Here is a 19,107-nt window from a genome sequence, read left to right on the forward strand (position 1 = left end):
GCCTTACTAAATGTACGCACATGGGAAAATAGTCAGGATTTTGTTTTATCCCCTCATTCAGAGTCTCACTGAATAATGCACACCTGTGGAATAGTCAGGAGTGTTTTTCATGTGGCCTCTCATTCAGAGTGTCACTGAATAATGTCAAGTAGTCAGGAGTCTATTTCATGTAGCCACATATTCAGAGCCTTAGTGAAAAATACACAACTGTGGGATAGTAAAAAATCTAATTAATATGGCCACTTATCCTGAGCCTCACTGAATAAGACACACCTGGAAATAATGTGCAGTCTATTTCCTATGGACATTCATTCAGAGTTTCAGTAAATAATGAACACCTGTGGAATAGCCAGGAGTCTATATCATTTGGACACTCATTCATAGCCTCAGTGAATAATATGCACCTGTGGAATAGTCAGGAGACATATGGCCACTCATTGGAATCCTCAGTAAATAATACACACTTGTGGAATAGTCAAGAGTCTATTTTATATGGTCACTCTTTCAGCACCTCACTGAGTGATACACACCTGGGGAATAGTCAGGACAGTTTCATATAAACACTGATTGTGAGCCTCACTGAATAATGCACACCTGTGGAATAGTCAGAAATCTATTTCATTTGGTCACTCTTTCAGAGCCTCAGTGAATAATACACACCTGGGGAACAGTGAGGAGTCTATTTCATGTGGCCACTTATTCAAAGCCTCACTGAATAGTGCACACCTGGAGAATTCTCAAGAGTCTATTTGGAATGGCAATACATTCAGAGACTCTGTGAATAACACACACCTAGGGAATAGTGAGGAATCTATTGCAAATGGCCACATATTCAGAGCCTCAGTGAATAATGCACACCTGGGGAATAATCAGGAGTCTATTGCTTATGCTCACTCATTCATCCCCTCAGTGAATAATGCACGTCTGTCGAGTACAGAGGGGTCTGTTTCATATGGCCACTCATTTCAAGCCTTACTGAATAGTACACACCTGCGAAACACTCAGGATTGTATTTCACATGGCCACTTGTTTGGAGGCTCAGTGAATAATTCACAACTGTTGAGTACTCAGGAGTTTTTTTCACATGGTGAATCATTCAGAGCCTCACTGAATGATACACACCTTGGGAATAGTCAAGATTCTGTTTAATATGACGACTCATTATGAGCTGCAGTGAATAACGCATGTCCATGAAGTACTGAGGAGACTAATTCATATCGCCCCCATTCTGAGATGCCCTCAATAATACACACCTGTGGAATAATCAGAAGTCTATTTTATATAACCACTCATTAAAACCCCCAAGAAATAATACACAACTGGGGAAGAGTCAGATGTCTATTTCATATGGCCAATCAGAGAATCAGTGAAAAATGCACACATAAGGAATACTCAGTGAATATTAGGAGTCTATTTCACATGGCCACGCAGAGTCTCTGTGAATAATGCACACCACGGTAATAGTCAGGAGCCTCTTTCATATGACCACTGATTTAGTATCTCACTGAATTGTACACACCTGGGGAATCGTCAGGAGTCTATTCCATATTACCACTCATTCAGCACCTTACTGAATAATGCACAATGGGGCAATAGTCAGGAGTCTATTTCATATGGCCTCTCATTCAGAGCTTCAGTGAATAATGAACACCTGTGGAATAGTCAGGACCCTATTTAAGATAGCCACAAATTAAGCACCTCCCTCAATGATACACACCTGGGTGATAGTCAGGAGTCTATTTGATATGGACACTCATACAGAACCTCTTTGAATAATGCACATGTGGGGAATAATCATTAGTCTATTTAATATGGTGATTCATTTAGAGAATCGATGCATAACGCACACATGTGGAGTAAGATAGAGTCTATTTCATATGGCCACTCTTTCAGTGTTTCAGTGAATAATATATATATCTGGAATAGTCAGGAATCTCTTTCATATGGCCACTCGTTCAGGGCCTCATTGCATAATACACCCCTGGGAAATAGTAAAGAGTCTACTTCAAATGGCTACACATTTAGAGTCTCTGTAAATAATGCACACCTGGGGAATAGTCAGGAGTCTCTTTCTTATGCCCACTTATTCAGTATCATTCAATAATACACACCTGGGGAAGAGTTAAGAGTCTACATTATATAGCCACTCAGTTGGAGCCTCAGTGAATAAGGCGCACCTAGGGAATAGATACTAGTCTATTTTATATGGCCACAAAATTAAAGCCTGAGTGAATAATGCACAACTTTGGAATAGTGAGGAGTCTATTCGATATGCCCACTTAATCAGAGTCTCAGTCAATAATACACACCTGAGGAATAATCAGGAATCTATTTCATATGGTCACTAACTCAAAGCATCATTAAATGATACACACCTGTGGAATAATCAGGAGGTTATTTCATGTGGCCAATCTTTCAGAGCCTCAGTGAATAATGGATACCGGGGAATACTCAAAACTCTATTACATATGGCCTCTCATTCAGAGTTTCACTGAATAATGAACACTTGTACAGTAATCAGAAGTCTATTTCATATAGCCACACATTCAGCGCCTCACTGAATAATATACACCTGGGAGAAAGTCAGGATTCTATTTCTTATGGCCACTCATTCAGAGCCCAACCTAAAAATGCACGGCTGGGGAGTATCAGAAGTCTATTTCCTATGGCCACTCATTCAGAGCCTCACTGAATAATACACACCTATGGAAAAATCAGGAGTGTATTTCACATGGCCACTCATTCAGAGCTCCAGTTAAGACTCTTATATACCTGGGGAATACTCAGGAGTCTATTTCATATAGCCACTTATTCAGAGACCCACTGAATAATGCACACCAGGGGAATAGTCTGGAGTCTGTTTGATATGACTGTTCACCCATTGCATCAGTGGAAAATGCACACCACAGGAATAGTCAAGAGCCTATGGTCAGGAGTCTATTTCATATTGTCACTCATTCAGAAACTCACTGAATGATACACACCTGGGGAATAGTCAGAGCATTACTGAATGATGCACACCTGCGAAATAGTCAGGATTCTGTTTCCTATGACCACTGATTGAGAGCCTCATTGAATAATGCACACCCGGACATTAATCAAGAGGCTATATCATATGAGCACTCCTTCAGATGCTCAGTGAATAATACACACCTAGGGAATACTCAGGAGTCTATTACATAGGCCCTCTCATTCAAAGCCTCCCTGAAAAATGCACACCTGTTTGGTACTCAGGAGTCTATTTCATATGGCCACTCATTCAGCACCTCACTGAATGATACACACGTGGGGAATAGTCATGATTCTATTTAATATGAACACCGATTTTGAGCCTCCCTGAATTATGTATGCCTTGGAATCCTGAGGAGTCTATTTCCTATCGACTCCCTTCCCGAGTCTAACAGAAAAATTAACACATGCGGAATTGTAAGGAGTAAATTTCCTATGGCCCCTTCTTCAGAGCCTCGTTGAATAATGTATACATGGAGAAAAATTTGGAGTCTCTTTCATATGGCTATTCATTCCAAGCATCAGTAAAGAATGCACATCTGTGGAGTGGCCAGGTGTCTCTTTGCCTTGGTCACACATTCAAAGCATCAGTGAATGATACACACTTGTGTTATAGTCAGGAATCTATTTCATAAGGCCCCTCATTCAGAGGCTGAGTGAATAATACACACCTGGGGAATAGTCAGGGCTCTATTATATATTGCCACTTATTCAGAGCCTCAGTGAATAATGTACACCTGGAAAATAGGAGTCTATTTCATATGTACACTCTTTCAGAACCTCCCTGAATAATACACACATTGGGGAGAGTCAGGAATCTGTTTTATATGGCCAGTCTCTGAGACTCCCAGGGAATAGGGCATGCTTAGGGAATTGTCAGGAGTCTATTTAATATGGCAACTTATTCAGAGCTTCACTGAATGGTAAACACCTGTGGAATAGTCAGAAGACTATTTTATATAGCCACTCATTCAGAGCCTCAGTGAATTATGCACGCCCGAGGAGTACTGAGGATTTTATTTCAAATGACCCTTCATTCAAAGCCTCAGTGAATAATTCACACCTGGGGAATAGTCAAGGGTTTATTTCATATGGCCAGTCATTCAGAGCCTCAGTGAATGACACACACTTGGGGAATAATCAGGATTCTATTTCATACGACCAATATTGAGAGCCAAACTGAATAATGCACACCTTGGCAATAGTGAGGAGTCTGGCAGAAACACTTTTTTAGTGCCTCAGTGAATAATACACACCAAGGGAATACTGAGTAGTCTTTTTAATATTGTCCCTCATTCACAGTCTCTCGAAGTAGTGCAAGTTTGGGGAATTGTCAGGAGTTTACTTAGAATGGCACTCATTCAGAGACTCAGGGAAAAATACACACCAAGGGAATAGTGAGAATTCTATTTCCAATGGCCACACATTCAGAGACTCCGTGAATAATGCACACCTGAGAAATGGTCAGGAGTCTATTTCATATGCCCACTCTTTCAGAGTCTCACTGAATAACTCACCCCTGTGGAGTACTGAGAGGTTTATTTCATATGGCCACTCATTTTGAGACTCACTGAATAATACACACCTGGGTAATAACCAGGAGTTTATTTCTTCAGGCCAATCATTCAGAGGCTCAGTGAATTATACACACCTGGAACATAGTCAGGAGTTTATTTCATATTGCTCCTCATTCAAAGCCTGAGTGAACCATGAACACCTGTTGAGTCCTCAGGAATATATGTCATATGGCCACTCATTCAGCACCTTACTGAATGATACACACGTGGGGAATAGTCGGAATTCTCTTTAATATGGACGCCCATTTTGAGACTCACTGAATAACCTACACCTGTAGAATAGTGAGGAGTCTATTTCATATCATCTCTCCTTCCGAGTCTCACTGATTAATACACACTTGGAGAATTGTCAGGAGTCTATTTCATATGGCCTGCATTCAGATCCTCATTGAATAATGCATACGTAAAGAAAAATTTGGAGTGTCTTTCATATGGCCATTCGTTCAGAGCATCGGTTAATAATGTACACAGGTGGAGTAGCCAGGTATCTATTTCCGTTGGTCACACATTGACAACCTCAGCAAATCATACACACCTGTGGAATAGACAGGAGTCTATTTCACACGCCCCCTCATTCAGTGCCCATGTGAATAAAACCCACCTGGAAAATAATCAGAAGTCTATTTCACATTGCCTTCCATTCATAGCCTCAGTGAATAATCCACACCTGGGGAATAGTCAGCAATCTATTTCATAAGAATACTTTTTCAGAACCTCCCTCAATAATGCACACATGGGGGATATTCAGAAGTCTATTTCACATGGCCACTGATTCACAGCCTCCGTGAATAATGCATACCTAGGGAGTACTCAGCAATCTGTTTCATATGGCCACTCAATCAGCACCTCAGTGAATAATGCACACCTGAAGAATAGTGAGGATTCTATTTCTTATGGTCACTCATTTAGACATTCACTGAAAAATGCACACCTTTGGAGTAGTCAGGATTCTCCTTCATATAACCACTCATTCAGAGCCTCACTGAATGGTACACATCTGTGGAATAGTCAGAAGTCTATTTCATATTTTCACTAATTCAGAGCCGCAGTGAATAATGTATGCCTGGGGAGTACTGAGGGTTCTATATTAAATGACCCCTCGTTCAGAGCCTCAGTCAATAATACACACATGGGGAATATTCAAGGTTCTGTATCACATGGCCACTCATTCAGAGCCTCAGTGAATGATACTCGCCTGGGGAATAATCAGTATCTTATTCCATATGACCTGTGATTCAGAGCCAAACTGAATAATGCGCACCTTGGGAATAGACAGGTTTCTTTTTCATATGGACTCTCTTTGAGAGCCTCAGTGCATAATACACACCAGGGGAATATAGATTAGGTTATTTTATATTGCCACTCATTCAGAGCCCTCCGAATGGTGCAAGTTTGTGGAATTGTCAGGAATTTATTTACAGTGTCCTCTCATTCAGAGTCTCATTGAATAATGTATACCTAGAGAAAAGTTTGGAGTCTCTTTTATATGGCCATTCAATTAGAGCATCAGTAAAGAATGCACAGCTGTGGAGTGGCCAGGTGTCTATTTGCTTTGGCCACACTTTCAGAACATCAGTGAATGATACACACCTGTGGAATAGTCAGGAGTCTATTTCATACGGCCAATCATTCAGAGCCCGTGTGAATAAAACAAACCTGAAGAATAGTCAGGAGTGTATTTCATATTAAAACTCATTCAGAGCCTCAGTGAATAATGCATATCTGGAAAATAGACAGGAGTGTATTTCCTATGGACACTCTTTCAGAGCCTCTCTGAATAACACATACATGGCATAGAGTCAGGAGTCTATTTCATATGGCCACTGAGTGAGAGACTCAGGGAGTAGTGCACACCTGGGGAATTGTCAGGAGTCTATTTCGTATGGCAACTCATATAGAACCTCAGTGAATAACACACACCTCGGGAATAGTCAGGAGTGTATTTCAATTGGCCACACATTCAGAAGCTCAGTAAATAATACACACCTAGGGAATTGTCTGGAGACAATTTCATCTGGCCTCTCATGCAGAGCTTCACTGAATAATGCATTCCTGGGTAGTAGTCAGCAGCCTAATTGATATAGCCATTCATTCAGACCCTCTCTGAGTAATAAGCTCCTTGCAGATATTCAGGAATCTCTTTAATATGGCCACTCAGAGCCTCACTGAATGGTACACACCAGTGGAATAGTCATATGGCCACTAATTCAGAATCTCATGGAGTAATGCACACCAGTGGGTAAGTGAGAATCATCTTTCACATGGCCACTTATTCAGAGCCTCACTGAATAATACACATCCGTGCAATTGTCAAGTGTCTATTTCATATTGCCACTCATTCAAAGTCTCAGTGAATAATGCACACCTGGGGATTACTGAGGATTCTATTGTAGATAGTAGACACTTGTGAAATAGTCAATGGTCTATTTTATATGGTCACTCATTTGGATTCTCACTGAATGATACACACCTGAAGAATAGTCAGGATTCTATTTCAAATGACCAGTCATTGAGAGCCAAGCTGAATGATGCATACCTTGGGAATAGTCAGGTGTCTCTTTCATAGGGATACTGTTTTAGAGCCTCAGTGAATAATGCACATCTGGGGAATAGTCAGAAGTCTTTTTAACATGACCACTCATTATCAGCCTCAGTGAATAATGCACGTCTGTGGAGTAGTGAGGAGACTAATTCATATCACCCTCGATCCTGAGACTTCCTGAATAATGCACACATGGGGAACAGTAAGAAGTCTATTTCAGAGGAACTATCCAAGATGGCCGATCACTAACATCCCGGGATTGCAGCTCTCAGGGAAAGCGCAGAGAACTAGAGGACACCACACTTTCAGACAAATTCTGGTCGCTCACGGAGCAGAAGATCCCCCAGTGGAGGAAACACACGGGTGGCCAGCGCGACTCTCATAGCCAGCACAGTGGTTCCGCTGGCACCTCGGCGCGGCAGCTCTCGGAGCAGAGTAAACAGGTTCGGAGGACCCGCATGGGTCCCCAGCAGGACACCGGAGCCCGGCGCAGGGGCTGTGACGGCACCTCTGCGCAGCAGCACTCAGCGCAGAGTAAATGGGACCGGTTCCCCTTCTGACTGAGGTTTGGAGCCCCGGGAAGGCAGAGTCGCCTACTACAAACACAAGAAGGAAGCCAGACAGGAGAATCCTGGGCAGAAAAACACCATCAGTTTTAACGCCGCTGCTCTGGCCCTGGGAACTAACAACCTGGACGTCCACTCAAGAGACCTAATCTGAAAGTTGGTAATTTCAAAGACGACAGGAGGATAAATTTACAATGACGGAAAGAAACCGGCGTAAAAAAGCTGAGAATACTCAAAGTCAGAACGCCTCTCCCTCTAAAGATGATCACAGTTCCACATCAACAATGGAACAAGGCTTGATGGAGAACGAGCGCATCCTGATGACAGAATCACTCTTCAAGAAATGGATAATAACAAACTTCGGTGAGTTAAAAGAACATGTTGTAGCCCAACGTAAAGAAACTAGGAACATTGAAAAAAAGTTTGATGAAATCCTATTGAGAATAGACAACTTAGAGAGGAGTATGAGTGAAATAATGGAACTGAAGAATACAATACAGGAACTCCGAGAAGTATGCACAGGTTTAAACACTCGAATTGTTCAAGCAGAAGAAGGGATATCAGAGGTCAAAGTCCAACTTAATGAACTAAAACGCGAAGAAAAGATTAGAGAAAAAAGGATAAAAAGGAATGAGCAAAGTCTCCAAGAAATGTGGGACTATGTGAAAAGACCAAATTTACGTTTGATAGGTGTACCTGAATGCGACACAGAGAATGAATCCAAGCCGGAAAATACCCTTCAGGATGTTATTCAGGAAAATTTTCCTAAACTAGCAAAGCAGGTCAACATTCAACCCCAGGTAATACAGAGAACACCACAAAGATATTCCTCAATAAGAGCAACCCCAAGGCACATAATCGTTAGATTCACCAGGGTTGAAACGAAGGAGAAAATACTAAGGGCAGCCAGAGAGAGGTCAGGTTATCCACAAAGGCAAGCCTATCAGACTTACAGCAGATCTCTCAGCAGAAACTCTACAAGCCAGAAGAGAGTGGGGGCCAATATTCAACATCCTCAAAGAACAGAACCTTCAGCCCAGAATTTCATATCCAGCCAAACTAAGCTTCACAACTGAAGGAAAAATAAAACCTTTTATGAACAAGCAAGAACTCAGAGATTTTATTACCACCAGGCCTGCTTTACAAGAGCTTCTGAAAGAAGCATTACACACAGAAAGAAACAACCAGTATTAGCCTTTCTAAAAATACACAAAAAAGTAAAGAGCACCAACATAAAGAAGAATTTACACCAACGAATGGATAAAACAGCCAGTCAACATCAAATGGCAGTAACCCTAAATATAAATTGACTAAATCCCCCAATCAAAAGACACAGCCAAAACCCAATGGCATGTTACATCCAGACCTGTTTCACAGGAAAGGATACACAAAGACTCAAAACAAAGGGATGGAGAAAGATTTACCAACCAAAGGGAGAGCAAAAATAAATAATAAATAAAAAGCAGGAGTTGCAATTCTCGTATCGGATAAAATAGATTTTAAAGCAACGAAGATATAGTGGTAAAAGGATCAATGCAACAACAAGAGCTAACGATCCTAACACCCAGATTCGAGACTTAGATTCAATGAGACAGAAAATTAATAAGGATATCAAGGACTTGAACTCAGATCCGGAACAAGTAAACTTAATAAATATTTATAGAGCTCTCCACTTCAAATACACAAAATATACATTCTTGTCAATACCACATCACACCTACCCATAAGTTTAAGTGAAACATTGATGGGTCATTATTAATACCCAAATTTTTCAAAATAAAGCAATATTTCCATTTACGCTCCCTCTTTCTCTTCCTCTTTCTTTCTCTCCTTTACTTATTTTTTTTCTTTCCTTCTCTCAAAAAAAAAGAAATCAACTTGTAAACCTCTAGATCCAGGTCGGCAATATCTCTCTCATTGCTTGATTTCCTTCCTTCCCTTCCCTCCCTCCCTCCCTCCCTCGCCGCTTCCTCCCTTCCTTCCTTCCTTCATCCCTACCGTCCTTCTTCCCTCCCTTCCTGCCTTCCTTCCCCCCAAAAGAAAAGTTAAAAAAAAAAAAAAAAAGAAGTCTATTTCATATGGTCACTCAGTAGGACCTCCACGGAATAATACACAACTGGTGAATAGTCAGGCGTCTATTTTATATGGCCACTTAGAGAATCAGTGAATAATGCAGACTTGGGGAATACTCAGAATTCTATTTCACATGGCCAATAATTCAGAGCCACAGTGAATAATGCATACAAGGGTAATAGTCAGGAACGTCTTTCGTATGGCCACTCATTCAGTGCCTCACTGAATGACAGACCTGGGGAATCATCAGGATTCCATTCCAAACTACCAATCATTCAGAGCCTTATTGAATAATTCACAATAGGGAAATAGTCAGGAGTCTATTTTATATGGCCTCTCATTCAGTGATTCAGTGAATAATGAACCCCTATGGAGTAGTCAGGATGCTGTTTAAGATAGCCACGAATTAAGTGCCTCCCTGAATGATACACACTTGGGTGATAGTCAGGAGTCTATTTCATATGACCTCTCATTCTGGGCCTCACTGAATAATACACACATGGGGGAGTGTCAGTAGTCTGTTTGGTATGGACACTCATGCAGAACCTCTTTGAATAATGCACACATGGAGAATAATTAGAAGTCTATGTCATATGGCTACTCATTCAATCAGTTAATAACACACACATGTGGACTAATAAGGAGTCTGTTTCCCATGGCCACTTCTTCACAGCCTCACTGAATATTACACACTTGTAATATAGTCTGCAGCCTATTTCTTATGGCCACTCATTCGGAGCCTCACTGAATATTACATACCTGGGGAATCGTCAGGAGTCTATTTCATATGGCCACTCGTTGAGAGCCTCACTAAATACACACACCTGGGGAAATAGAATTCTCTTTTATCCCCTCATTCAGGGTCTCACCGAATAATGCACACCTGTGGAATAGTCAGTAGTCTTTTTATGTGGCCTCTCATTCGGAGTGTCACTGAACAATATGGAGTAGTCAGAAATCTATTTCATGTAGCCACTTTTTCAGAGCCTCAGTGATTAATACACACCTGTGGGATAGTAAGGAATCTAATTATTATGGCCACTTATTCTGAGCCTCACTGAATAAGACACACCTGGAGAATAATGTGGAGTCTATTTCCGATGGACATTCATTCAGAGCGTCAGTGAATAATGCACACCTGTGGAGTAGCCAGGAGTCTATTTCATATATCCAGTCGTTCAGAGCCTCAGTGAATTATACACACTTGGGGAATAGTCAAGAGTCTATTTTATATGGCCACTCTGTCAGCACCTCACTGAGTGATACACACCTGGGGAATAGTTAGGACAGTTTCATATAAACACTCATTGAGAGCTTCACTGAATAATGCATACCTGTGGAATAGTCAGGAATCCATTTCATTTGGTCACTGTTTCAGAGCCTCAGTGAATAATACACACCTGGGGAACAGTGAGGAGTCTATTTTATGTGGCCACTCATTCATGGAATAGTGCACACCTGGAGAATTCTCAAGAGTCTATTTGAAACGGCAATGCATTCAGAGACTCTGTCAATAACACACACCTAAGGAATAGTGAGGAATCCATTCCAAATGGCCACATATTCAGAGCCTCAGAGAATAATGCACACCTGGGGAATAATCAGGAGTCTATTGTTTATGCCCACTCATTCATTCCCTCAGTGAATAATGCATGTCTTTCGAGTACTGATGCGTCTGTTTTATATGGTTACTAATTTAGAACCTCACTGAATAGTACACACCTGGGAAAAAGGCAGGAGTGTATTTCACACGGCCACTCGTTCAGAGTGTCAGTGAATAATTCACACCTCTTGAGTACTCAGGAGTCTTTTTCATATGGCAAATCATTTAGAGCCTCACTGAATGATACACACCTTGGGAATAGTCAGGATTCTGTTTATTATGACCACTCATTGTGAGCCTCATTGAATAACGCATGTCCATGGAGTACTGAGAAGACTAATTCATAACTCCCCCCTTCTGAGATTCCCTGAATAATACACACCTGTGGAATAATCAGAAGTCTATTTCATATGTCCACTCATTAGGACCCCCAAGAAATAATACACAACTGGGGAATAGTCAGGAGTCTATTTCATATGGCCACTCAGAGAATCAGTGAATAATGCACACATGAGGAATACTCAGCGAATATTAGGAGTCTATTTCACATGGCCACTCAGAGCCTCAGTGAATAATGCACACCACAGTAATAGTCAGGAGCCTCTTTCATATGACCACTGATGCATTATCTCACTGAATGATACAAATCTGGAAAATCGTCAGGATTCTATTCCGTATGAAAACTCAATTCAGAACTTTACTGAATAATGCACAATGAGGAAATAGGAGTGTATTTCATATGGCCTGTCACTCAGAGCTTCAGTGAATAATGAACACCTGTGGAGTAGTCAGGACCCTATTTAAGATACGGAATAATCAGGAGTCTATTGCTTATGCCCACTCATTCAGCACTTCAGTGAATAATGCACGTGCTAGGATTGCTGGCGTGAGTCACGGAGCCTGGCCCAGTCTCTCTGATTTCTTTTTTACCAATAAAGTCAGCCGGCCGAGCTCATGTGATCCTGTCATCCAAGCGCTTCGAAGACAAAAGCGCTTCGAAGACAAACCTCTCACCCGAGGTTTTGGGTTTGAGACTGGCCCTACCAAAATGCTGAAACCCCTTCTTTAAAACGAAAACAAAACTTAGGTTGGGCTCGGCCTCTCACGCATGTAATCCCAGCACTTTTGAAGGCTGAGGTGAGCGGATCATGAGGTCACAGTTTTGAGACTGGCCTTGAACGACACAGCACAACCCGTTCCTTATTAAAAACATCAAAACAGACAAAAATAGAAAGGGGTTTTCAAGATGGCGCAGTAAGAACAACTCGGGATCGCAGCTCTCAGTGAAAGCTCAGACGGTGAGTTAAAGCCGCATTTCCAGACGGATCTTTGTTGCCCACAGAACGGGGAAAGTCCCAGGTGTAGAAAAGACACGGGACGCAAGCGCAGCCGGTTCAGCTGTTGCGGCTGCTTTGGCCGGGTGCTGCAGAGCAGGCACTCCCCAACAATCCACACAAAACACACGGCCCGGGTGCCCTGCTAAACTGGAAATCTGAGATTTGGGAGGGCAGATTAGCATATCCATCTGATTGAACGGGACTGGGACAGTGAGCAAGACCAGGAGATTCCTGGGGAGTGGTGTTTGAGCCAGCACAGTGGCGAGCTGCACGGGAAATCACACAGATCCCGGTGCTCTAACAGCGGGCGACCAAAACACCTGGGTGAGAGCCATCCGTTCAGCTTAAAAAAAAAAAAAGAAAGATGCTCTGAGGCAGGGAGCCAGGTGAGCGGGCTCGGCGGGTTTCACCCCCACAGGGACAAACAAAATGGCAACTCAAAACGCTCCGGGTGAAGATTTTTACTGCGAGCACAGCTGAACCGAGAATGGTGCAGCTCGGTGGGAAAGGGGCGTTCGCCATTACCGAAAATGTCCGACCCTACGGAGGTACACTCCCATTGCTGACGCAGCCTGCTGTTACCGAGGCAACACGCCATCACTGAGAGACTTTGCTGCAGGGCGGAGCTGGTGGCAGTAGGGCGGAGCCTGCCACGGAACCAGCGGCTGCAGGGCAGAGCCCATAGCAACAGGGCCCACACCACATCAGCAGGGCGGAGCCTCGGCAGGGAAAAAATGACTAGACTGCCTCCTAGCTGGGCAGAATAGTGCCACGGACACTCATAAAAAAAAAGCCCCAACCCTCCCGAGACAGAGCATCTGGGGAAAAAAAGGCGTCCTAAGAGTTGTGCTGCGGCAGAATTAAACGCACCAGCCCAACAGCCCTGAATGAACAATGGAGCTCACAGCTCAGCACTTGAGCTCCTATAAAGTACAGACTGTCTCCTCAAGCAGCTCCCTGACCTCTGTATATCCAGAGTCACCTCAAAAAGGACTGATCAGACTGACATTAGGCGGGCACCATTCTAAGACAAAGATAGAAGAAGAAGAAACGGGTAGCATCCCTCACAGTTCTGTGGCTGCTACAGGCATACCCCAGACAAGCAGGGCCGGGAGTAAAACTCAGCAGTCAGCAGAGGGGCTAGACTGGTAGAAGAAAAACCAAGTAACAGAAAGACCTCATCATCAACAATCTGGGCATCCACTCAGAGACCCAATTGAAAAGTCAGCCAGTACTCAGATGACAGGTGAATAAATCCAAAAAGATGGGAAGAAACCAGCGCAAAAAAAAGATGAACACCAGAAACCAGAACACCTCGCCTTCTAGGAAGGACCAAAACTCCTCACCAGCAAGGGAACCAAGCTGGACTGAGAATGACTGTGACGAAATGACAGAATCAGACTTCAGAAGGTGGGTAATGAGAAACTTCTGTGAGCTAAAACAACATGTTCTAAATCAATGCAAAGAAACTAAGAACTGGGGGAAGGACTCAAGATGGCGCTGTGAGAACAACCCAGGATTGAAGCTCTTGCTGGACACACGGAGAGGGTAAGTCGGGGAAGCATTTCCAGACGGATCTTAGTTGCCCACAGAACGGGGAAATTCCCAGGTATAAAAGAGACGCGGGACGCCAGGCAGAGGTCTCCGCTGGCGTAGCCGGCAGCCGGTGCGACTCCAGCCCGCGCCGGAGCACAGAGGCGCTCCACAGCGCTCCATACAAAAGCGCACTGTTACGGGTGCCCTGTTGAACTGGCAAACTAAGACCCGAGAGGGCTGAACGTGAGACTGAACGGGTCTTGAACTGTGACCCAGCCCAGGAAATCCCAGGGACTCAGCGTTTGGGGGAGCGCAGTGCAACAAACAAAACGGCGATTCCAAACGCTCCCGGTGAATAGGTTTTTTTTTTTAAAGTGCAGCTCCGCGGGGGAGGGGCGTCAGCCATTACCGAGGCAATCAGCCCCTACTGAGGTACATGCCCATTGCTGACGCAGCCTGCCGCTGCCGAGGCAACCCGGTACAACAGAGAGACTCCGCCGCAGGGCATAGCCCGAGGGAACAGGGCGGAGACCACAGCAGAAGGGCAGAGCCTGCAGGAAAAGGGTGAACCTCACACCAGCAGGGCGGAGCCTCTGCAGGCAAAAAGTGACTAGACTGCCTCCTAGCTGGGCAGGACAGTGAGGCGGACACTCACAAGGAAAGCCCCAACCCCCCCCAAACAGAGCGTCTGAGGAAAAAAAGGGGTTTTGTTACGAGTTAGGTTGCAGCAGAACTAAACATAGCAGCCTAGCAGCCATGAATGAACAACAGAGCTCACAGCTCAGCACTTGAGCTCCTACACACTGTCTCCTCAAGCAACTCCCTGACCACTCTATATCCATAAGACTGACATTTGGCAGACATCATCCTGGGACAAAGATAGCAGAAAAAGAAACTGGTAGCATCCCTCGCTGTTCTGCAGCAGCTACAGGTGCACCCCAGACAAGCAGGGCCTGGAGTGGACCTCAGCGGTCATACAGCGAAGGGGCTAGACTGGTAGAAGAAAAACCAAGTAACAGAAATACTCCATCATCAACAATCTGGGTGTCCACTCAGAGATCCAATCAAAAAGTCAGTAACTACACAGACGACAGGTGGATAAATCCACAAAGATGGGAAGAAACCAGCGCAAAAAGGAGGAAAACACCCGAAACCAGAACACCTCGCCACCTAGAAAGGACCAAAACTCCTCACCAGCAAGGGAACAAAGCTGGACGGAGAATGACTGTGATGAAATGACGGAATTAGACTTCAGAAGGTGGATAACAAGAAACTTTTGTGAGCTAAAAGAACATGTTTTAAATCAATGTAAAGAAACTAAGAACCTTGAAAAAAGATTTGAAAAAAGATTGGAGGAAATGATAACAAGAATGGATACCTTAGAGAGGAATATGAATGAATTAAAGGAGCTGAAAAACACAATACGAGTACTTCGCGAAACATGCACAAGTTTCAATAGCCGAATTGACCAAGCAGAAGAAAGAATATCAGAAGTCGAGGATCAACTCAATGAAATAAAATGAGAAACCAAGATCAGAGAAAAAAGCGCAAAAAGGAATGAACAAAGTCTCCAAGAAATGTGGGACTATGTGAAGAGACCTAACCTACGTTTGATAGGTGTACCAGAATGTGATGAAGAGAATGAATCCAAGCTGGAAAATACTCTTCAGGACATTATCTAGGAAAATTTCCCCCACCTAGCAAGACAGGCCAACACTCAAATGCAGGAAATACAGAGAACACCACAGAGATGTTCTGCAAGGAGAGCAACCCCAAGGCACATAATCGTCAGATTCAACAAGGTTGAAATAAAGGAGAAAATACTAAGGGCAGCCAGAGAGAAAGGTCGGGTCACACACAAAGGGAAGCCAATCAGACTCACAGCAGATCTCTCGGCAGAAACTCTACAAGCCAGAAGAGAGTGGGGGCCAATATTCAACATTCTTAAAGAAAAGAACTTTCAACCCAGAATTTCATATCCAGCCAAACTGAGCTTCAGAAGTGAAGGAAAAATAAAATCCTTTGCGAACAAGCAAGCACTAAGAGATTTTGTCACCACCAGCCCTGCTTTATAAGAGCTCCTGAAAGAGGCACTACACATAGAAAGGAACAACCAGTACCAGCCATGTCAAAATCACACTAAATGCTAAAGAGCATCAACATAATGAAGAATCTACAACAACTAACGGGCAAAACAGCCAGCTAGCATCAAAATGGCAGTGTCAAACTCACACATAACAATATTAAACCTAAATGTAAATGGACTAAATGCACCAATCAAAAGACACAGACTGGCAAATTGGATAAAAAGCCAAAACCCAGCAGTGTGCTGTATCCAGGAAACCCATCTCACATGCAAAGATACACAAAGGCTCAAAATAAAGGGATGGAGGAAGATTTACCAAGCAAATGGAGAGCAAAAGAAAGCAGGAGTTGCAATCCGCATCTCTGATAAAATAGACTTTAAAGCAACAAAGATCAAAAGAGACAAAAAAGGTCATTACATAATGGTAAAAGGATCGATACAACAAGAAGAGCTAACGATTCTAAACATATATGGACCCAATACAGGAGCACCCAGATACATAAGGCAAGTTCTTAACGACTTACGAAGAGACTTAGACTCCCACACAATAATAGTGGGAGACTTTAATACTCCACTGTCAATATTAGACAGATCAACCAGACAGAAAATCAACAAGGATATCCAGGGCTTGAACTCAGACCTGGAGCAAGCAAACCTGATAGACATTTACAGAACTCTCCACCCCGAATCCACAGAATATACATTCTTCTCACCACCACATCATACCTACTCTAAAATTGACCACAGAATTGGAAGTAAAGCACTCCTCAGCAAATGCAAAACAACTGAAATCTTAAGAAACAGCCTCTCAGACCATAGTGCAATCAAGTTAGGACTCAGAATTCAGAAACCAACCCAGAACCGCAACGCTTCATGGACACTGAACAACTGGCTCCTGAATGTTGACTGGATAAACAACGAAATGAAGGCAGAAATAAAGAAGTTCTTCGAAACCAATGAGAACGAAGACACAACATGCCAAAATCTCTGGGACACATTTAAAGCAGTCTCTAGAGGAAAGTATATAGCAATAAGTGCCCATATGAGAAGAATGGAGAGATCCAAAATTGACAGCCTATCGTCAAAATTGAAAGAGCTAGAGGAGCAAGATCAAAAAAACTCAAAACCCAGCAGAAGACAAGAAATAACTAAGATCAGAGCTGAACTGAAGGAGATTGAGACACGAAGAACCCTCCAAAAAATCAATAAATCCAAGAGCTGGTTTTTGAAAAGATCAACAGAATAGACAGACCACTAGCCAGATTGATTAAAAAGAAAAGAGAGAACAACCAAAGAGATGCAATAAAAAATGATAAAGGGGAAATCACCACAGATTCCACAGAAATTCAAACCATCATCAGAGAATATTACAAACAACTCTATGCACATAAACTCGTAAACCTGGAAAAAATGGATAAGTTCCTGGACTCCTGTGTCCTCCCAAGATTAAACCAGGAGGAAGCTGAAACTATGAATAGACTAATAGCAAGGTCAGAAGACGAGGCAGAAATTAAGAGCCTACCACTCAAATAAAGCCCAGGTCCAGACGGGTTTACAGCCGAATTCTACCAGACACAGAAAGAGGAGCTGGTACCATTCCTTCTGAAACGATTCCAAATAATACAAAAAGAGGGAATCCTTCCCAAATCATTTTACGAGACCAACATCATCCTGATACCAAAACGCGGCAGAGACCCAACAAGAAAAGAAAACTTCAGGCCAATATCCATGATGAACATAGATGCAAAAATCTTGAATAAAATACTGGCAAGCCGATTGCAACAGAAAATCAAAAAACTTATTCATCATGATCAAGTAGGATTCATCCCAGAGATGCAAGGCTGGTTCAACATATGCAAGTCTATCAACGTAATTCACCACATAAACAGAACCAAAAACAAAAACCACATGATTATCTCAATTGACGCAGTGAAGGCATTTGACAAAATTCAACAGCCCTTTATGCTAAAAACCCTCAATAAACTCGGTATCTATGGAACGTATCTCAAAGTAATAAAAGCTATTTGTGACAAACTAACAGCCAATATCATACTGAATGGGCAAAAACTGGAAGCCTTTCCTTTGAAATCCGGCATCAGAAGAGGATGCCCTGTTTCACCACTCCTATTCAATATAGTACTGGAAGTTCTAGCCAGAGCAATCAGGCAAGAAAAAGAAATAAAGGGTATTCAAATAGGAAAGGTGGAAGCCAAATTGTCTCTATTTGCAGACGACATGATAGTATACCTAGAAGACCCCATCGCCTCAGCCCAAAAGCTCCTGAAACTGATAAGCAACTTTAGCAAAGTCTCAGGATATAAAATCAATGTGCAAATATCACAAGCCTTCGTCTGCACCAATAACAGACTTAAGGAATGCCAAATCAAGAACGAACTGCCATTCACAATTGCTACAAAAAGAATAAAATACCTTGGAATACAACTCGCAAGGAACGTAAGGGACCTCTTCAAGGAGAACTACAAACCACTGCTCAACGAAATCAGAGGACAGAAACAGATGGAGAAACATTCCATGTTCATGGTTAGGAAGCATTAATATTGTGAAAATGGCTATACTGCCCAAAGTAATTTACAGAATCAATGCTATCCCCATCAAGCTACTATTGACTTTCTTTACAGAACTGGAAAAAACAACCATGAACTTCATATGGAACCAAAAGAGAGCCTGCATAGCCAAGTCAATTCTAAGCAAAAAGAACACAGCGGGGGGCATCACACTACCGGATTTCAAACTATACTACAAGGCTACAGTAATCAA

Source organism: Callithrix jacchus, chromosome 22 (assembly GCF_049354715.1).
Source record: "Callithrix jacchus isolate 240 chromosome 22, calJac240_pri, whole genome shotgun sequence".
Classification (NCBI taxonomy): Eukaryota; Metazoa; Chordata; class Mammalia; order Primates; family Cebidae; genus Callithrix; species Callithrix jacchus.